We start from the raw sequence: 23,626 nt of genomic DNA on the forward strand, positions 1-23,626 counted from the left end.
GACAATTTACTATTTTTATCTAAAAATAAACAGATAGTAACCATTATTTTCATAAATTTATTTATTTATTGCAATTTCTTCTGTAAAAAATATTTAATAATATTTTAAATACTAAAAAGTAAAAAAAAATATATATAAAAAAAGGCATAATGTAAAATTTTTTTCACAATATTCCACTCTTTTTTTTAATATTAATTTTGATTACATTTGTCAACTGTTCACTTCATATTTATGTCTTTTCCTCAAATTTTTGATTTCGTTGTTCTATGTTATGGATCCTTTTTACCGCACTTCACTACACTCATTTATCATTTTATATATTTTAATGTTGTATTGGAATAAATCTAAGGCGAAATTCTTTATATTTTTCAAGAACTGATGTAATATTTTTTTCTAAACTGTCAAAGTAAATTAAATTGCAGGGTTACCAAGTAATGAGCGTTAAAGTCATATTCTGAAGGTGACCTTATATGGGGGGTATGGTCAATTATGGTCCGATCCTTATAAAATTAGGTTGGGATATTTTAGTTCCCGTAAAACATTGTTGCCCAGGGCAAGAAATTTCTGTTGACGTTGCGTTGACTCACCTACAGTATAAGCTCACTTGTGTATTCTATGTGCTATTCTAGTATTTTGAAACACGTGATGAACGTTTTAGTCATTTTTAAAGGGAACCTTGTATGGGGGGTAGCGTCAATTATTGGCCGAACCTCATAAAAATTGACGGACACTTAGATTTTAATTTCTATAAAACATGTATATATGTTTATGTATATGTATATGTATATATATATTATTTTTCAAAAATCAAAAAAGTAACACATTTATTTATTAAAAACAATTATGATAATTATTATTCACTACTTTTTACGGGTTATTTTGGATACTTGAGTTCTCATTTAAGGTGTAGTTAAATAGGTGCAAAATTTACGTCACAAAAGTAAGTATACAGATAACTTCAATATGTATTTGGCTTAATGATATTAACAAAATTCATGAAAATTTTACCTGTTTGAATGTAATTATTTTATAATAAAATATTCTGTACACTATAACATGGAAAAAAAATCCCCTTTTTGTTCCGAAAAATTGAAATTTTTGGTAATTGATCAGAATATTATTTATGGGAACATTTTTTCCTATTTAAGAATATCTGACTATTTAAACCCCCGGAGTTTTGGATCGGGTATTCAATAATATACCTCGTTTGTTCATTATGATGCATTGGAAGACGATATTTTAACTTTTAAATTAATTGTTTCTTTACAATAATTGCAATCCATTGCCGTTTTTAACATAGTGTAGTGTTCATATTCGATATTTAACGGCGATTTAAATGCGATATTAATAATATGTGTACTAGTATCCATTAATTAAAACAAGTTTTTTGGTTCCAATCATCCATTACACACTCCTAAATACTACCAATAATCGTCAAATGGTGACCATGTCAATAACTTACACTAGATATCGGTTCTGAAATTGATTATTGTCCAATAATAGTAAGATTTTTATATTAAATCAGGCTCAATTGGTGGTATGAATACGAGTTGAACAATTTTGAACACGGATAGATCTTAAAACATGGTTATTGTATCGAGTATATCAAGATATGATTGGTAACATTATTGTATGCTTTGGAAATCGGAGTATTTGGAAAACATGTTTAAATTAAAGGAAATATATAGAATTATCCAAATTTTAAAGTTTATGTTGTAAGTCTTAAGAAATCGGAGTTAAATTTCGGTTTTTTAAGAACGTACTATGTTCAAAATGGCCAAATCCATGCATATAACATTAATTTCGAAATAACAACTCTTTTCAAAAGTTAAAAATTATATTTCCAATGCATCATTTGGAGGGTTCAATGACCACCAGATCCAAAATCCGGGGTCTAAAGTGGAAAAAAAATCGTAGAAATGAGAAAAAAACTGTTCTACTAATTAATTCCTTAGCCAATCGGCCCAAATTTCAAGATTTCGGAACTAAAAGTAGATTTTTTCCAAGTTATTGTGTAAAAAATATTTTATTAAAAAGTAATTATATTAATGCAAGTAAAATTTTCATAAATTTTGTTAATATCATTAAACCAAATATATATTGAAATGGTCTGTATACTTACTTTTGTATCTTATAAATGCTTAAATATTGATAGACCAACCATATTCAAACTTTACTGCGTTGTATTGAGGACATAAGAGTAATACTTAACGTAAATTATGACAGACTAACTAAAGCGCGTCTAACTGCAGCATAGGGATTTTTTTTTTGCTAAAAAGTTTTAAAAGTTGCCGTTAGAAAAGACATAAAAATTGACTTGCCAGAAACTTTACATGAAAAAGTCTTTATAAAACCTATTCTTTCTCAGGAAAAGTCAAAAACAGATAACAAAATGTCGCAAACATTAGTAGATTTTTTAAATTCAGCCTCAAGGCTAATTACAGATTTCGATGGAAAATCTGACTCAATAAAGGGAAGTCACGAATCCGCAGCAGTGAAAACAAGTAAAAACAAAACTAAAAGGAACTGCTAGAAATTTATTTACCACTGAAGCACCATATCAGACATTGTTAACAAATTAAGTAATGCTGTTAAGGGTGAAGTGGAAGTGGAAGTATTGTCAGCAAAAATAATAAACATAATACAAAATAATAAAACAGCAAATGCATATTGTACAGAAATAGAAAATCTTACAAAATCATTAGAAAACGCGTACATATCAGATGGCTTGTCTTGCGAATTGGCAAACAAATATTCTACGCAGGTTGCCGTAAAAGCACTTGCTAAAAACTGCACAATTGATAAAGTCGAACTTATCATGGAAGCAGGTAAATTTAACAGTATGAACGAAGCTGTTAGCAAATTTGTAAACAGCTGTACCGAGGCAATAGGCCATCAATATGCCATGTTATATTATGGATAAAGACAGAATAATTATGATAAGAAAAGAAATTGTCAAAAAGAAGATTTTATTTAAATTTATATTTGTACATATTAGAGTACATCTACTAATGTCAATTTAAATCTTTATCAAAATTGCTTATTATCTTAAAATAATATAGATTGTAATTTCAATAAATGTAATAAAAAATTTTTTTTAATAGAAATAACAATAATTATGTTGCCACAAATAAGTCACAAATAATAACATAAACAATAATAGTCAAAGAAAATCAGAAATAATGAATATTTTAAAGATTGATTATAGTGATATTTTTGGATTAGAAACAGAAACTATAACAATAAACAATTTATAAACAAAAGTTGAGAGTAAAAGACACAAATCCAGTATATATTAAAAATTACCGTATACCACATGTACACAAGGAAGAGATAGATAAACAAGTTAAAAAACTTGTAGAGGATAAAATTGTGGAACCATCTCATTCTGAATATAATACTATTGGTTCCAAAGAAATCTCTTCCAAATTCTGATAAAAAGAGATGGAGACTAGTAATCGGTTACAGACAAATAAATAAGATTTTTTGTTTGGATTTAATGTCCGATTTTCATCAAAACGGCTTAGAAAGGAATTCTAGAGACCTTACGTCTTTTTCAACTAGTAATGGATCTTATAGATTTACTAAGTTATGGCTTAAAAAAACTCCAAACTCATTTTAAAGAATAATGACAATTGCTTTCAGCGGTCTAAAACCTGATTAAGCCTTCTTATATATGGATGATCTAGTAGTATTAGGTTGTTCCGAGAAGCAAATGCTTTCAAATTTAACAAGTGTATTTAAAATATGTAGGAAATATAATGTCAAGTTTCATCATGAGAAGTGTACGTTCTTCAGGAAAGAGGTTACATACCTGGGACATAAATGTACTGACAAAGGAATACTCCCAGACGATAGCAAATATAGCGTAATTTAAAATTATCCAACACCAAAAAACGCTGATGAAGCAAGAAGATTGTGGCCTTTTGCAACTATTATAGAAGATTCATCAAAAATATTTATATATGTTATATTTGAAAAAAATTTGCACATAATTGTAAAAATAATTCAAATTCAGCGCAAAATACATACCATTTATTTTCAAAATTTTTAAAAATATACAGTAAGAAATTTCATTTCAGTATTTTTTAACTTGTTGCTTATAGTTTTTGAAAAATCGGGAATTAGTAAAATTGAAGAAAAAACAGTTAATATCTGAATTCTACGAGCTTGATTTATAAGGGAATGCAAATAAAAAATTATAATTTGAAGGAACTAAATATTTATAGAATGATGCTTTTTGATGCTAGGTACATTTTATTTGGCCCACAAAACCTACAATTATTTTACATTTTTGATGCGCCCCAGTTTTACATTAAAGTATTAAGAAAACTTGCAAATGGTGATAGTTTTGACGAATTTTGAGCATCATTCATGATGTGCCTTGGCAAAATGTGTTTAGATAAAAGTGACGTTTTTGTAACTTACAAGGACATTTAAAATACATTTATGATCCCAAACCATTGTGCTTGTCATTATCTTCTTGTCTATTCATTAAATGTTTGTATAAGTCGATGTTTGATATATAAAACCGCAAAAATAAAAAAAATGAAATTTTGCATGCTCCTCCGATTTTATATTTCAAAATAACAAAAAACTCAATTTACGCAATAATTCAAATCATTCCTATATACCCAGGAAAAACTCACATTGAAAAGTAATGAGTTAAATAGCTAATAAAACCTCTTTTCACTACTTCTTCATTAGCATTTTAAGTCATTATTTTAACACGGTGATGTCATTGGAGGCAAATACTTCTACGCACGCTTACAAATAGGGACTTAAAGAAGTACTTGCAATTTCCCTTACAAAACAGTTGTTGAGTAAGTTGTTTTGTTTTTTAATAATAAAAAGAGCCAGCTAGAATACGAACCAGGGCCTTCGGTTTGTTAGTCAAATGTTCTACACACTGCACCACTGCTTAGCTATTTTATTGCGCGTCAAATAATGGTTTTCACAAACAAAACTAATTTTGTTTTATTTTTTTAAAACACAATTCTTAAAACGCAATTAAATAAAATGTGCAAACAAAATGACAAAGCCGAAAATAAAGTACTTCTATATCAGATTATAAGAAAGTCATTACTAGAGTACTTCTATGTAATGCAGACGATAAGTAGTAGTCATTGAAAAGTAAGTGGTTATGGAAGTACAACCCATTACCGAGTTTTTGCTGGGTAAGTACGTGAGAATGTGCCGCGCCAAAATCTGATATTTTAAAAAATGTAAGTTCAAGTTTTCCAACTTTTGTAGCTGTCGTACCCATCTCCCATTCAGGGCACATTAACGAGATATATACTAACCTGCGTATAATTACTTCAGCTAACCACTGTTGTCCCAAGTTTTTATTTTATTAAGGGGCGTTCGATCAAAAAACTGTAAAAAATTCAAAATTGGAAAAAACCTGGTGACAAATTTCAACGTCCAAGTTCTAATACGTAAAGTGATGTCACACGGATAAGCTTGTAAAGAATTTATCTCCTACCTAGAGTTTTGCAATTTTTAGGCTGGAAGTCTTGTGAATATAATCCTGTAAAAAATTTATTTGACATTTTATTCTTACCAAAGTTATTAAAAATTTAGATCAATTTCAAAGGAATTAAAAAACTTTGATACCTGCTCATATGTCTCAAAACTATTTATAAAGGGCGAAAGCAATAAAGTCAACCATACAACAAGAGCTAACAACTATACACTGGGCTATTATGCATATACATAGCATACATATATGGAAAAAATTTCTTAGTCCGCACTGATCACAGACCATTACCTATCTTATTTGTTTTCAATGAAAAAATTCAAGTTCAAAGTTAACAAGAATGAGACTTGATTTAGAGGAATATGATTTTACAGTTGAATATCTTAGGGGGAAAGATAATTAAGAAAGACAATGTATACAAAATAAACACACGATCAATGGCAAAAGTGTCACTTAAAAAGTCTCCAGTTATAATAAACAAACGGCATTTAGAAAATGAAAATGTGAAGCCCAATATATTTGTACCAATTATGAATTCTGACGTCAGAAAATATTGCAAGCTAAAGATTGACCCACAAAAATGTTATATTAAATGTGGTAAATCGAAACTTGCATGTACGGAAATGAATTGTTCATCAATGGGAAATTTGACTTAGGAAAAATTTTCCCAAGGCTCGAAAAAGTGGCCGGTAAACTAAAAATTAATAAATTACAAGTGGCACCTAGTGAGAAATTTTGGCTTGCAGTCAGTGAAGTTCGAGGCTTCCGTTCACGAAACTATGTGCTCCTTTCTCCAATCCCTGAGGGTAAAATAAGGAAATGTATTTTGGTCAGGAAAGACATTAAAGTTTTCCTTCTATCTAATTACAGTTTTGGTGATTTACACTAGTAGAGTGGTGTACTACAAGGGGCCATTATCTTGTCATAGGATGTGGTGCTAATGCCCATCATACTCTTTGGGGAGCTCGGATATTAATGACAGGGTTGAGTGTTTACTTCAATACCTTCTAACTACTAACCTAAGTGTAGGCATTAGATGTAATAAACCAACGTTTTTCAATAGGATCAGGGAACAGGTCATTGATATTACTTTGGTAGGGAACACTGCCTCAGTCAGAATTCTTGATTGGAAAGTATCACTCGAATGCTCATTCTACGATCATCACAGAATAATCTTTACGATACAGCTTACGCTGGCTGGGGAAAACCCCTATAGAAATCCTAGGAAAACCGACTGGGTCAAATTCAGTAATCTGATTGATACCATACCACCTCCAGAAATGGATAAACTACATGGTACACAAGACTTGGACGACTGTAGGAAACTATTTAATAAAGCGAAGAGGGATAAAAACCCGTTAAGCTGGACGATTATCGCCAAAGCTTCAATACTTTCAAGAAGGAATCTTGGAAGCATTTCTGTGAGGAGCTGGAGAGTCACGTCTACGTAAGGTGCTATCCAAAGACCCCGGTAGTCTGGATTCCTGATGAAGCCGGATGGTAACTTTACTGAAAGTAGCACCGAAACTCTGGAACAGCTTATGGAGACACACTTTCCGGGTTGCAGAGATGATAAAAATGAAGGCTGCACTTTGGAGCACTTCGCAGCTTCTCGAATCCACATAAGTGAACAAGTCAGTTTCATTGTCAAGCACTATAAATCTCCAGGGCCAGATGGCATATTCCCAGCACTACTCCAAAAATCGATCACCACCATCATGCCATGGCTAATTATGATATTTAGGAACAGCCTGGAAATATAATATATTCCTAAAGTATGAAGAGAGGTTACAGTGGTATTTATCCCCAAAGCGGGAAAAATGAACCATAGTACCGCCAAAGACTATAGGCCGATCAGTCTGTCATCGTTTTTATTGAAAACAGTGGTCGACATACATGTCAGCAACATAATCTCTCCTGATAATTTCTGTAGGTGTTGATCAGCGGATAAAAAATTGGACAGAAAACATGCTCAAGAGCAGGGCCATTACCTCTAATATGGGTATTGGCAAGACGAGGAAATGGGCACACCACAAGGTGGTGTCATCTCCATCTCCACTCCTGTGGAATCTTGTCGTAAATAAAATCCTTTTCAGACTCAGTAGGATGGGCTTCAAAGTAGTCGCATATGCTGACGAAGTTCTGCTTCTTATTCAATGGAAATTTTTTCCCACAATAAGTGAACTCATGGAGTCAGCCCTCAGCGTTCTACTATCATGGGCCAAGGAAAATGGTCTGGGTGTCAATCCGGCCAAAACTGAACTGGTTCTTTAAGCGAAGCCAAATATCGGCTGGTTTTCACGGAGACCAAGTAGTCGAAATTAGGGAGGGAAACCATTTTCTCAATGCTAGGGAATGGTAATTCTAAGGGTATCACAATGGGCCACAAGGCCTGCGAGTGAACTCGCTTGCTAGCGAGCAACCCACGTAATCTAACCTAAGCTTGTTTTTACCATATTTTAGGCCTTATAAAAGCGGTTTCAGGTTTAACATTCGTTTATGTTTTATCAAGATATCTTAACCTAAAGCTTGGAACAACCATAAAATTACAAAAACTATTTTGCCTTTATTCTATGACAAACTTATTTGTCTCAATTTGTTAAACCCTTATTTTAAAGTCAACAGATTAGACTGGAAAGTCTCAAAAATGGTCAAAAATAGGGTTTTTCAGTTTCTAAGACACGAAAACCTAATGTGATGTGAAATTGGATTCGGATTATCGGGTTTCGATTTTTTTCAAATTTTTCGACCTGTGTAGCTTTCAAGGAAACGATTTAGAAGCTGAATGCTTTTCCTTTACATTAAAATTTATTTATTTTCTTGGTGAAATTATAGACTGCTTTCATTCAATTTAAACAGGCTTCATCCTTTTACTAAATCTCATCAAATTATATTATAAATTGTAGCATGCGCACAAGATTTACATAGACAAACAGACGGACGGTCAGAAAGTCATTCTGAGTCGATTGGTGTACCGTAGGGTATAAAATTGTTATTTAATTATAAAATAATGCTATAATACAATATTTTTCAAAGTAAATGGTTCAAAATATTTTGACAACGTTAATACAATTTTTTAATTGAATTAACAACAACAATCAAACAAGAAGTTATTTCATTTCGAATTTGAATTAATTCTTTAGGAATGGGTTTATGAATTTATGATTGCTTGAATTAAATTAAACTTTTTTTAAATAAAATTTCTAAAAAAAATCGAATAAAAAAATTTTAAAACATTTTTAATTTATTAATTTCCCCGAAAATAATTTTAAACTATTTATATTTAAAAACAAAATTATAAAAAATATGGAAAAATTTGATGTAATAAATAAAATATGCAAAAATATATGCGATTATGATGATGATAAATGTAAAATATGCAAAAATATGCTGTTAAGAACAAAAAATGCAAAAAATATGCTCTAACATCTATCGATACCAAAATTCATTAAATTGTCTGAAATGGATAAATAGCTAATTCACGTGTACATAAAAAAATATGATATCGCATATTTTTGCTTGCCCTGGTTATTACAAATTCCTCCGATCATTTAGTGTCACAATACATTTAAATAAATGGGAAATATTGTAATAAAACCATATCATTCCGCTAAATATATTCATATTAAGTTAAATGTGAGTTTTTATCCTCATTAGATTGTGCAAACCGTATTTGGGGTATAGTCATAAATGTGAAACCCTTCAGACGGCAGTTTCAAAAATCCAGTTTCAAACTTTTAGTAATTTTGTTAAGCAAATTTTAAAATTTTAATAAAATCTCCATGTGACTTATGGACAATAAAGAATTAAATAAAGTAGTAAAGAAATTAGGTCGATTTCTCTCACATATTAGCGGTATCTGCGGTTTGAATTTTGAGGATTTCAGAGAAAACTATTTTTTGTTTAAATTTTTGAAAAACATGTTATTTTTTACTGTTATGCATTTTATATAAAACGTTTTCAGAATGCATAATTCAAGATAATAGGAAACATACATCTGAAGTTTAAGTAAAATCGAATAATGATAACCCATAAACAGTGAAGGTCAAACTTAAGCTATGCAATATTGGAAAGTTCTCTTGAAACCATAGTGAAATATTACTTTGTTTCCAACCGATTTAAATGAAACTTAGGAAAAAAAATATAATGAAGACCCGTATGATTTTTTTTATTTGAAAGTTGAGACCAACTGCTAATTTTGGTTTACATTTTTTAACCACTTCAAAAAAGATAAGGATTTTAAAGGTGAAAGTAGTTTTTAGTAGTTTAATGTACCAGAAAAATATGAACAGAAAAATATGAACTTTCTAAATTCAGGAACAAAAGGAAAAGTTTTCGCCATTTTTTTGCGATTTTTTGAAATTTTCATTTTTTAAATTTTTGCTCACTTTTCTATACTACTTGTATCAATTGTTAATTTTTCCGGTTTTGAGAGATATTCATAACTGTCATATACCACAATAGTAATATTCGTAGGGATCTAAATGTCTCCATAATATTCGTAGGGATCTAAATGTCTCCATAATACGCGAGGAGATCAAACTCTCTTGTTTGCGCAAATTTGTGCAATTATTATTTTTGGATATTTTTTTAAGAGTTCGCTTTTTTTAATTTAAAAAAATTTCCCCTTTATTACCAAAAAAGAAATAAGATAATTACAACGAAAAGTAGCAAGTATTCACAAATTGTTATATACCGCGTAAAATATGAAATCTCTATTTTCTTAAACAATAAAAAAAGTTTGCGCAAATTTGCACAATTGTTTCAGACAATTTAGGAAAATGTTGCTTTTTGAAAAATTAAAAAATTTCTAGTTTACTACCAAACAAACAAAAAAAAATTTACAACTGAAAGTAGCATGTGATCCGAAATTATTCTATACCGCAAGAAAATATGAAATCTATATTTTCTGGAACAAGAAAAAAGTTTGCGCAAATATGCGCAATTATATTTCCCTTTATTTTATAATTTTGCTTTTTTAATTAAAAATGTACAAAAATATTACATACCTAGAATTAATTCACAAATTAAAAAGTATTTTTATACACTTTTTGCAAAAAAAAATGAGGGAACCTTTTGTGGGATCTAGAGGAAATTATGGACCGATTGTAATAAAACTTGGTAAAATGATTCACATTTGTCCAATTCACAACCTGTTTAGTTTAACAAAATATACTATACGTATATTTCCTTGTGAACAGCCAATTGTATTTCATATTATCAAACTTCAAGAAATTAAAAAGATGAACAACAAACATATTTTGAGTATTTTTAAGTAAAACGAAGAGTAAAAAAAATAAATTAATTTCAGCTATATGCAAAAATTATGATTTCCAAATGCGAATGGTCAAGTAAGTTGTGTTTAAGTTTTTAGTCAATAGTTTTACAATAAAGAATTTCTAGGTGTCGAAGAAGAGGAGGATAAGGTTCTTAGGTTAGGACAAAATGTCTTAAATAATTTCGATGACAATAGGTTTAATCAGATGGTACGATTAAATCCAGAAGAATTTGCACACTTTCTTAACCTTTTCAGAAATGATGAAGTTTTTAAAACCATTTGCCATAAATCTCAACTTCCAATAGAGTTGCAATTAAAAATAGTACTATATCGGCTAGGCTCCTCCGGCGATGGAGCTTCCATTCGTAAGGTAGCCTCTATTTTTGGAATTGGTGATGGTGGAACAATTCAGAATGTGACAAGACGTATATTCAAAGCCATTTTAAATCTCAAAACCCAATTTTTATATTGGCCATGTGAATCAGAAAGGTCTCAACTGGTTTTAGCAACAAAAACCGACTTACCAGGATGTGTTGGCTATATTGATGGCTGTGAAATTCAATTGGCTGAAGCACCTATAAGAAATCATGAGCTATATTTTTCTCGTAAACGCAAATATTGCCTAAAAATTCAAGCCGTTTGCGATCACAAATTGAGCATAAGACAAGTAACTATTGGTTACCCTGGAAGTATTCATGACGCCAAAATATTTTCAAAACATCCTGAAAGATACTTATGTGATGGCCAATGGCAAGAGACAGCGCGTATCCTGTTAAGCAATATTTACTTACCTCGTTTCAACGAAATAGTACAGCTCATACTAGAGAAGCAAGAGAAAATATCGAGTTCGAATCAAAAATTGCTTTGGTCTTCTAAAAGAAATGTTTGGCAGTTTGAAAGAAATGAAATTCAGAATGCTAAATGAAAAAAATAAAAAGCATTGCAATGATTGGATTATGGTTTGCTGTATTCTGCATAATATACTAATACAATAACTACAGATGTAACTATACAAAGTACCGATGTAACTTTACAACAAACTTTACCAACAAAAAATAACCGTAACGATTTGGTCCGTTTTATAGAAAACCACCCAAATATATAAAAAAATCAATTAATCACATTCATACATAATCAAATTTTTAGTGAAGAAAATGTTTTTAAAAATTGAACTATAGAATATACTATAAACTAGACTATAGAGAAAACTATTGTCTATAGTATGGTTTAGTCTATAGCCTATTCTAAAGTCCTGTCTATAGTCTAGACCAGTCAGTAGTCTGGACTAGTCTGTAGTCCAGTCTAAAGTATAGTTTAGTTTGTACTCTAGTCTATATACAGGACTACAGACTAGATTATGGACAGGACTACAGTCTAGACTGTAGTAGACAGGACTATAGGATAGGCTGTAGACTAAACTATAGAATAGACTAGACTATAGTCTATTATCTAGTTTAGTTTAAAGCCTCTTCTATAGTCCTGTCTATGATCTAGACTACAGTTTAGTCTATAGACTAGATTACAAACTAAACTATAAACTAGACTAGACTATAGTCTAGATTAGACTATGGTCTAGACTACATTATGGTCTAAACTATAGACTAGCCTATAGTCTAGACTAGACAATAGACTATAATATAGACTACACAATAGACTATGTACTAGTATAGTCTATAGTCTTGTCTATAGATTATAATCTAGTCTGTAGTCTTTTCTATGGTCTAGTCTATAGTAGTTTGTAGTCTAGTCCATAGACTAGAGTATAGACTTATTTGTATTTTAATCTCCTCCATTGCCAGACGTTCCTTCATTTTTAACTCCATTAGTTTTATTTCTTTCTGATTTTCAATTTCCTTTTCTTTTAACTCCAATTCCTTTTCCATCAAGAGCAATGTCCTTTCCATTATATTTACTTCCCTTTCTTTTATATTCTTCCCATTGTCTAGTTTTTGTTTTTTTTTTATTTCCAACATTTCAGTCGGCATCAGCATTATATGGGATACCGCGATACGCTAATAAATTCCCTTGCGAATTGTTTAGGCAACACTTTCTGTAACCGATGAATCCGATGCAGTTGTTGTATCATCATATAAGATCTCGGTTGAGTTTAAAAAATGTTCATTATCTAGTTCTAAGGTGTCTTCCAATGCGAATTCAGATAAGGTGGTGGCAATTCGGCAACAGCAAAATTTTCCATGTAATTTGTTTTTTCATTTGGTACGCACTGATGTCAAAAACAATAATTGCGGCGAATTCATTTAACGAAAATATTTTGTGAAATTTTTATATTTTATAGAAAATACACATAAAAATACTTAAATTTTTGAAGGTAATATACCCTGAGTGGATTAATGTTTGTTCCAAATGAAAAATTCTACTCCGGCAGATTAATGTAGTGTGCTCTTGCATTACACACCACTGTACAAAAACATCAACACACACACGTACACATACACCGCACACTCCAAACATAAACAAAATCGATCAAGCTGCACTTGAATGAAATGTGACGAATGCTTAAAGGGATCATATTGGTGTTTGAGTGACATTATTAAAGTCACTCAATTCCCCAATTTGAAGACAACCTGATTGGTCAACTCTTCAAGTTGCAACTGTCGAAATTAGAATAAGTGCATGTATGGAATAGGATTAAGCAAGATAGAATGTAAATTAGAATAAGTTAGAATAGTAAAGAAGATATGTAAATTATATATAAAAAGAGCCCCTTGGCCACAAATAAAACAGATTAAGACTAAGACTCAAATCGGCAACTACATTGCCTTGAATTTTATTCAGAAAATCTCCTTTTGCCCTTATTAAGGTAAGATCGGCAAAAGCAATAGCGTAGCCAACGGCAAACACTGCCGGTTACAAAACAAACTCTTTAATTAATTTACTTTTGTTATTTTGACAAACCAACTCACTTGATCCTGCCAATCTAAAACCAACTCACTTGATCCTGCCAATCTAAAACCAACCCACTTGATCCTGCCAATCTAAAACCACCACATGGCGATCCTGCAAATCTCGATCCTGCCCACTTAATCTTGATCATGCAATCTCGATCTTAAGATGGAAGAATATGTACCTTTGGGCATAACAGAAGACATTCCTAAATACGTCCCAGCCAGATTAGGACCTCAAAAACTAACTTTGGAGGAATACAGAAGAAGACAGGAAAGGTTAAAAGATGACAAATTGACAACAATCCCAAAGATAGACACCAGAATAAAAAAAAAGAGAGGTGGACGTCTGGTCAGGTTAAGAAAGAAATTAGCAGAAAACCTTAGAATTGTCAGAGACGAGCAAAACCCAATTGCATGGGAAAAAGCTCAAGAAATTTGGACAGAGATAGATAAAATTAAGATAGAGATAAAAAAAAAAAAAATGGGAAGACCTCAAAGTAAAGAGGTAACAGTGGAAGAGAATATAATCAATAATAATAATCAATCAGAAAATAAAGAGGAGATTGATAAAAAATTCTTTTTAATAGTAATTGCAATTGTTATATTCATAGTATATAGAATAAATAAATATTTTAAAGATTATGTCAAGAAAAAGATGGCTACTGTTAATAGCAATGCTATAACAGATATATAAAAGATTATATATATATATAAAAAAAAAAAAAAAAAAATTTTTGTAATAAAATAAATAGAAAATATATATATGTGTAGTAGTATGTAGTAATAAAAATATGATTTATGGAGGAATTTGTGAAAAAATTAAAAGATATTTGGGCAAATCTAAAGAAAAGTCCCAATAGAAAATATACAAAAAAGACCATAAAGGAAAAATTAGATATTGTAGAAGATATTAAAGAAGGTTTTCAGACAGCATTAGAAATAGAAGGTGACACTGAGAATACAGTTGCACTGAAAATAGAATTTAATAATTTATGTAAAACAATAATAGAATTTTTAAACAAGGCCCAAATGCAAGAAGAAAAGGAATTCATCATGGCGGCATTTAGTTTGGAAACAACTTCCAAAACTCTCCCATTATTCTCAGGAAATTTCAACGAACTAGAATGTTTTATGGTGACAGGTGATCTCATATATAAGACATTATCAGAAGTAGCTAAAAAAGATTTCCTTCAGTACGTTTTCCATGCGAAACTTACTTCAAATGTTAGAACGGCTATTGGTGTTGTTGCTGTGCCTGAGACTTTTGACGCATTGAAGAGTGCTTTACAGCAAAGATACAGAAATAACAAAACAATTCCACAACTACAGGATAGGTTAAACAATTTGTACCAAAGAAATTTAACGGTAAATAACTACAGGGACAGATTGACTGATATAATAGATAACCTTAATAAATTAGGAAATGATGAGTTGGGAAATGATGCCACAGAACCGGAGAAAAATGTAATAATTACCCTGAATAATAAACTAGCCCTTGAATCATTTAAAAGGGGCATAAATGACAATTTAAAAACAGCAATTTTTGCTGCACGTCCCAAAAATCTTCAAGAAGCAACAGAACTTGCTCTCGAATTAGAAAATGAGCAAAAAACAAACCCAAGCTCTATTATGCATTTTGAGAGAGGTTATAGGCAAACCAATAACTTTAGACCAAATAGACAAAATTTTAATAATAACAATTATAGGTCTAATAATAATAATAATAATAGTTATAGACCAATTAACAACAATTATAGACAGAATAACAGCAATTACAGACCAAATAACAACAATTTCAGACAAAACAATAATATCAGGACAAGTAGCAATAACAACAGTTTTAGGTCAAATAATGACAGTAACACAAATATTAGGAAAAGCAATTTTAACAACACAAATAACAATAATACAACTAGGAATAATAATAATAACAGCACTAACAGAGACAGAAGATATATACGTGCAATAAACGACACGGGAAACATGGAAGGCTCGGAATACGAGAATATTCCGGAAAGCCAAAATTAAGGATTTTTAAATTAACTGAAAATAATACAAATTTCATTACTGTCACATACAAAAATAAAACATTAACATTTCTTGTCGACACAGGTGCCGACATATCACTATGCCGTATGAACAAATATTTCGAAAATGAAGAATATTATCCAGAAGAAAGATGTAAACTAACAGGTATCACAAATCAGGAAATAAATTCAATAGGAACTATTGACCTTAATCTAAATTTAACAAACATAGAATGTAAACATACATTTCAACTAGTAGATACAGATTTTCCAATTGAAACTGATGGTATTATTGGTCGAGACTTTTTAAAGAAATATTTTTGTAAAATTGATTATGAAACATTTACATTAACTTTATTTGTAAACAATACAACAATAATTTTGCCTATGCAAACAAAAACATATAGTGAATTAACAATAACAATACCACCAAGAACAGAAATTATACAACCAGTAAAATTAAATATAAATGAGGATAGTGTCATATTTAATAATGAGTTAGAAGACGGAATTTTCTTAAGTAATTCGATAGCACCCAAAAACGGAATGACACATATAAAAATTTTAAATACAACGAACTCTACTGTAACATTAAAAGGCATTCAACTCCAGACTGACGCACTTAAAAATTATGACATATTAAATTACAATAACATAAACAATGACGAGCGTTTTAACAAAATACTAAATACACTTAACATAAACAATAGTGACGAACATGCAAAAAAACAATTAATAGAAATTTTTAGAAAATATCAAAATGTATTTCATTTAGATGATGAAAGTTTAACAGTAAATAATTTTTATAAACAGAATATCACAACTTCTGATAATACACCAGTGTATATAAAAAATTATAGACTTCCACATTCACATACACAAATAATAAATGAACAAGTACAGAAGATGCTTAACGAGGATATAATAGAACCATCAGTTAGTCCATATAATGCTCCACTCCTTTTAGTACCGAAAAAGAATACTGAGGATAAAAAGAAATGGAGACTTGTAGTAGACTTTAGAAAATTGAATGACAAAATAGTCAATGATAAATTTCCACTAACTAGATTAGAGGATGTTTTGGACAAACTAGGAAGAGCAAAATGGTTTTCGACGCTCGATATGACTAGTTCATTTCACCAAATTGAGCTTGAAAAGGATTCAAGACCACTTACAGCATTTTCCACTCCACATGGTCATTTTCAATTTAAACGACTCCCATTCGGTTTGAAAGTATCATCGAATAGTTTTCAAAGAATGCTTACAATAGCATTGTCTGGATTGGATTCTGAAGCTTTTCTGTACGTAGACGATATAATAGTATATGGTTGCAGCTTAAATCATCACAACCAAAATCTTGTCAAGGTTCTTGATAGACTTCATAGATATAATCTGAAACTAAATCCACAAAAATGTTGTTTTTTGAGACCAGAAGTAGTTTATTTGGGTCATCTTATTACTAAAGACGGTGTAAGAACAGATCCATCTAAATACGAAATAGTCAAAAATTACCCTATACCCAAAAATACAGACGAAGTTAGAAGATTTGTTGCATTTTGTAACTATTATAGAAAATTCATACCAAATTTTGCAGATATTGCAAAACAATTAAATTCTTTATTAAAGAAATCAGTTAAATTCGAATGGACCAATGAATGTCAAAGTGCTTTTGACACACTAAAAGAAAAATTAACTAATCCACCAATATTACAATACCCAGATTTTAACAGACCTTTCATACTTACCACAGATGCTTCAAATTACGCACTAGGAGCAGTTTTATCACAAGGAGACATTGGACAAGACCTACCAATTTCATACGCTAGTAAATCTTTACAAAAACACGACATTAATAAACCTATAATAGAAAAAGAACTTTTAGCAATCCATTGGGGCATAAATTTCTTTAAACCTTATTTATATGGTAGACAATTTATAGTAGTAACGGACCACCGACCATTAATTTCACTATTTTCACATAAGAATCCTTCATCAAAAATGACTAGAATTAGACTAGATCTGTGTGACTATGATTTTTCAATTGTCTATAAAAAGGGCAAAATGAATACAAATGCAGACGCACTTTCCAGAATAGAAATTAACTCAGATGTACTTAAACAAATGATACCACAGGAATATGACGAAAAACAAAAAAAAAGTTTTAGTAACAACAAGAGGCATGAAGAATAAAGAAAATGAGGCAAAGAAAGAATTAGATAAGAGAAATGATGTTAATGAATTAGAAAATACACGTGAAAATAAACTGGAGAAATGCACATCTCAGAAGCCTGATCAACTTCACATATGGGAATGCACCTCCATTAATGACGTCAAAAATATAAACAAATTGCAATTTAATAATATTGAGAATGTAGAGAATTTGAATATATATATAGAAAATAATATTGTGCACATAGGTCGTGATGATAATTCAACGAAACCCGTTTCGAATATGAAGAAATCTCGAACCCAAAATATTGAAAACAAAAATAATTATATGCATACAAGATTCAGCGAAAACTCAGCGAAACTAGATTCGATTCTGAGGAAACTGATATCTAAAATGAATAGAGAAAATATAAAAGAATTAGCGCTTTCAAATGAAGATAAAATATTTGATTTGTATACAAAAGAAAAATTTAAGGAAATTTATGAGAACATAAAAATTAATAATAAAAGTCCTCAATTAAAAATATTGATATTTAAGCCTCCAATAAAAATTGCAGACGACGTATTGAAATATAAACTGATTGACGAATTCCACAACACGACATATTCAGGTCATTTGGGAATAAGAAAAACAATTATAAAACTAAAACAACGATACATATGGAAAAATATGAGTAGGATGGTTAAGAAATTTGTATCGTATTGCGACAAATGTAGTAAAAACAAACAAACAAAACACATTAAAGAACCACTTGTACAAACAAATACACCTAACAATAGTTTTGAAGTGATTTCAATCGACACTGTAGGTCCTCTTCGTATTTCAAACGAGTACCGATACATACTTACAATGCAATGTGAATTAACAAAATTTGTTGTTGCACACCCAATGTCAACTAAAGATGCACTCACTACAGCAAAAACACTAGTTGAACAATTTATTCTAAAGTATGGACAGTTTAAAGTACTTAAATCTGATAGAGGAACAGAATTTGTAAATGAGTTAATGAGCAATGTATGCTCATTACTTCAAATTAAACAAATATTTTCAACACCATACCACCATGAAACGTTAGGTTCAGTTGAAAGAAACCATAGAGTTCTTAATGAATTTTTGCTGACAACAGCAAATGATTATGAATGGGACAAATGGATTCCATATTTTACGTTCGCTTATAATACAGCTCCTCATATAGATACAGGTTATTCACCTTTTGAATTAGTATATGGTAAATTGCCATGCTTGCCATCTGATACTTTTAATATAAACAAAAATAAAATTTACAATTATGATGATTATGTACAAGAGCTACGAGTTAGATTACAATTCGCATTAGATAAAGCCAAAAATATAATTAACAAAACCAAAGAAAAAAGAACATTAAATAATAAATATGAAAATAAGTTAAATTTAGAAGTAGGTGATTTAGTATTATTAAAAGTAGAAAATAGGAAGAAGAACCAAAGTCCGTATAAGGGTCCATATAGAATTATAAGTAGAAATGGAGTAAATACTTCAATAGACTATAATGGAAAAACCAAACTATTTCATATTTAATTCTATTTTATAAGTTTATCAGAAATTTTTACTAACTAATTTTAATATTAAGATTTATATATATAAAAAGAAATATATGTAATTGTAAAACTATTTTTTTATAAGAAATATTATAAAATTGATTGTTACCATGCATGTACTTAGAAAAATCAATCCCCTAATTTTTCTCTTAAGGGCGAGGGTGTAGTGTGCTCTTGCATTACACACCACTGTACAAAAACATCAACACACACACGTACACATACACCGCACACTCCAAACATAAACAAAATCGATCAAGCTGCACTTGAATGAAATGTGACGAATGCTTAAAGGGATCATATTGGTGTTTGAGTGACATTATTAAAGTCACTCAATTCCCCAATTTGAAGACAACCTGATTGGTCAACTCTTCAAGTTGCAACTGTCGAAATTAGAATAAGTGCATGTATGGAATAGGATTAAGCAAGATAGAATGTAAATTAGAATAAGTTAGAATAGTAAAGAAGATATGTAAATTATATATAAAAAGAGCCCCTTGGCCACAAATAAAACAGATTAAGACTAAGACTCAAATCGGCAACTACATTGCCTTGAATTTTATTCAGAAAATCTCCTTTTGCCCTTATTAAGGTAAGATCGGCAAAAGCAATAGCGTAGCCAACGGCAAACACTGCCGGTTACAAAACAAACTCTTTAATTAATTTACTTTTGTTATTTTGACAAACCAACTCACTTGATCCTGCCAATCTAAAACCAACTCACTTGATCCTGCCAATCTAAAACCAACCCACTTGATCCTGCCAATCTAAAACCACCACATTAATTTTACAAAACTTAAGTTTTTGCCCAAAATTATGTAAAATTAATATTTTTGTGAAAAATAAACATACGAATGTAAAACCGAATGAAAGAATCTTTGTTGTGAATGGAAAATTCTACTCCGGCGGAGTAATTTTTAAGATTTAAACGTTGTAGTCAGCTGCCGCCGGTCGGATAAATACCTCATATCGGGTTTGTTATAAAATGAGTTCCGTAACAGAATTTTATTAGTTAATCACATTATATACACAGTGTAAATATAAAACAATTTATTAACTTTTCATTTAGATCTCAAAATTTGACCATAATGTAGAAGACAGCTGCCGCCGGTCGGGTAAATAACTCATGTGGGTTTTTTACATAAAGTGTTCCGGAACATAATTCTTTAGTTAATTGCGTTATCTACAAAGTGTAAATATAAAATATAAAACAATATTGTTTAATTTATTAAAATTTAATAGAAAAATATTATTGTTATATTCGTTTACAAAATGCTTGGTATTTTCAAATTTTTTACATAAATTATTCAAAATACTAACGAAGTTTTTCTGTGTTTTAACGGAAATTTTTAAATGTAAAAATGTAAACAATAACAAACTCTGACATCAGTGCGTACCAGTTAAGTGAAGAAAAAATAATCAGCTGATTGAATAACACCACCAGTTAAGTGAAGAAAAAATAATCAGCTGATTGAATAACACCACCTTATCTGAATTCGCCTTGGTGTCTTCAATAATAGAACATTTTATGATTCTGCTTCCAAATAAATCGTCGAGTTCATCGAAGTGGCTATAATGAAGAAATGTGTAAATATTTAATCAATTTTTTACAAACAAAACAGCTCACCTTTAACAGTATCCCAGTATCCCTCCCATGCCTTCGCTTTTTTGTAGTTAACACGCATGTTTCTAACTTTTGAGCGCACCTACGTCCAATCCATTGAAAATTTCTTTTCCTCATAGAAACGCTTGTACAAGACATTCGTTGAAGGTTTCTGAATTTATAAAAAATGTTTAGCAAAATTAATAAATTCAACTTTTTCATAAAACTTACTTCCAAACCGCGATTCTCCATTAAGAACTCTATTAAAGCCTTCTCCTGCGGAACGGTCCACTTCCTTGTTGGATTAAGTCGAGCGCGTTTTGGCTATAAAAGATGAAAATTATTTCATTTGTGAAATATTTATTTTTAATTATCTTACTGGCTTGTCTGTATTATTTTCCATTTTTATTTACATTAAAAATACAAATTGTCTTCTTCGTTTTATTCATTAATTGACAATCACATCAAAATTATAGCCTTGTAATTGAATACACTTTAAAATAAACATATGAAAAACAAACGTAAAGTTATACGTGCATTTATACACAAGTGTAAACTAATACAAAAATACACCCGATACGTAGATACACGAGGCTTGTGAATTGGACAATTCATATAAAACTCGTTCACTTAAATTGATTGCGGTACTAATATTTTTAAGTCAATTATGAATGTTAAATTGATTTTGATAAGGGATCTTATGCGAGACCTAGGGGCAATTATGGACCGATCATAATAAAATTTGGTAAAATGATTAATTTTCATATAAAACTCGTTCATGTCAAATTTCATCGCGGCATTCAATTATAATTTTTTAAACTGATTTTCTTAAAGGGCATTATTTGTGACCTAGGGGCAATTATGGACGGTCATAACAAAATTTGGCAATATGATTAAGATATACATAAGACACGTTCATGCCGAATTTTATCAAGAAATCAATGATTTTAAGCCATTTATGAGCATTGAAGTGAATTTTTAAAATGGACTTCATTCGGGGACTAGTTTCAAATGTGATCCTATTTTCACTAAACTTTACACCATGATTTCTGATTCTTGCTAAATTTCATCACGATTATTGCATAATACCATAATTTTGTGCAAATAAGAGCAATTTCGGGGGGAATTGGTATGGGGGCGAAATAACGGACGATTTTAACCAAAATCGTTCGGGTTCAACCTTGAGCGCAATTAACAGTAACTCTATAAAAAATCCTGCCTTTAACTAAAAAAACACGTCTAATAATTTTGGACAGGTTTTCAGCCAAAATGCATGTCTGTGAATCGTATCAATACTAATTTTTGTATCAAAACGTAAGTGATATAATATTGAATTACCTTACAATGCACTATAGGTGGAATGACCAGTTTTTAAGGCAAAATGTCAATTTTTAAGTGAACAATTTTCCAAAAGAAATTATGGAAATTAGTAGCTAATATTTTAGAATAGACAAGTGCAAAATATTAGAATCAAGTGGCAGCCCATTATAGTATTTAGCGTCAAGTTGTCAAAGTTGGATGTTGTTTGTTTGGTTTGTTTTTATATATTTAACGATTAAATTATTGAGAAAAACAAAAGTGTGATAAACAAAAAGTATTCCGATTATTAATTTTTTGTAAAATGAAAATATTTGAAAATGCATGTAAATATTGAATTGAAAGTGGGCCGTCTTTTTTTATGTTATTTTGGTAATAGTTTTAATGTTCCATGGTGTAGTACTTTGTTTATCGGGACGTATTCACTAAACTATTTATATGCTTAGAATGGTATTGATATTTCTGTGGCAAAAATGAAAAATAACATATTTCAAGATATGCAAATCACCGTGCTCACCTCTATAATGCGTAAATTTTTCATAAATATCGGATCAGAACTTTTAAAAATATCGAAATTTTTAAATGTATTTTACTATAGTTTTGTATTGGATTTTAAAACGTTCTCCCAAAAGTACAAAAAAACAACTTATGTACTTTTGCCTTTTTAAAACAGATTTACTTTAATCTTTTCATAATTTCAACTGCTCATATCTGCAGCCTTCCGCAAAATTTACGATTTTTGATTGCAAAAAAAAAAAAAAAAATCCAAAATGCGTCAATTGCAAAACTTTTTTTGGAAGATAATCAAAATGTTTTCCAGTGGATTTTTGATCATTTTCAAAGAAATACTAAAGGAGACTACATAATAACAATTAAAAGGAAAATTTATAATTTTTGTGCATGTGCGACCCAAAAGTAGGCCTTAACTTAGGATAGAGAGACTTTTTATTAGGGCTTGAGCCAAATATGGACCAATCGTCATAAAATTTGTTAGAGGCAATTATGTATACATAAGCAAAATACAAAAAGTCTCAATCTAAAACTAAACTAAAACTCGTCACGCTTGCGTGCACCTAGAGTGGGTCGGTCTCTATGGACAAAACAAAGTTTTGTCAGTCACCCCCTAGGATTAAAGATATGTTAATAACATTTCCAAAAATATAAAAAATATTTTTTTGCCACGCCTAGAAATACCGCCCTTTTAGTTTTTTATATATTACGCCGCCATTTTAAGTCCGATCGTAACATGTCATATATCAATATTTATGG

The 23,626-nt window shown here is 30.3% G+C and overlaps 1 protein-coding gene and 1 long non-coding RNA gene across 2 annotated transcripts in view; both read right to left on the reverse strand.

Annotated features, from left to right (window-relative positions):
• The window catches only part of LOC119616426 (insulin receptor substrate 1), a 244,219-nt gene that overhangs the window by 53,671 nt on the left and 166,922 nt on the right, over positions 1–23,626 (reverse strand). The gene's annotated exons all lie outside the window — the stretch shown is intronic.
• On the reverse strand, positions 19,557–21,365 carry LOC119616427. The gene is made up of 3 exons (XR_005232542.1): positions 21,272–21,365; positions 21,065–21,212; positions 19,557–21,007 (listed from the first exon to the last, which is right to left on the reverse strand). It is a non-coding gene; the product is annotated as an uncharacterized LOC119616427 (long non-coding RNA).

This window comes from Lucilia sericata, unplaced genomic scaffold (assembly GCF_015586225.1).
Source record: "Lucilia sericata isolate MDLA Ls3-8-SP2 unplaced genomic scaffold, ASM1558622v1 Contig000071F_arrow, whole genome shotgun sequence".
NCBI lineage: Eukaryota > Metazoa > Arthropoda > Insecta > Diptera > Calliphoridae > Lucilia > Lucilia sericata.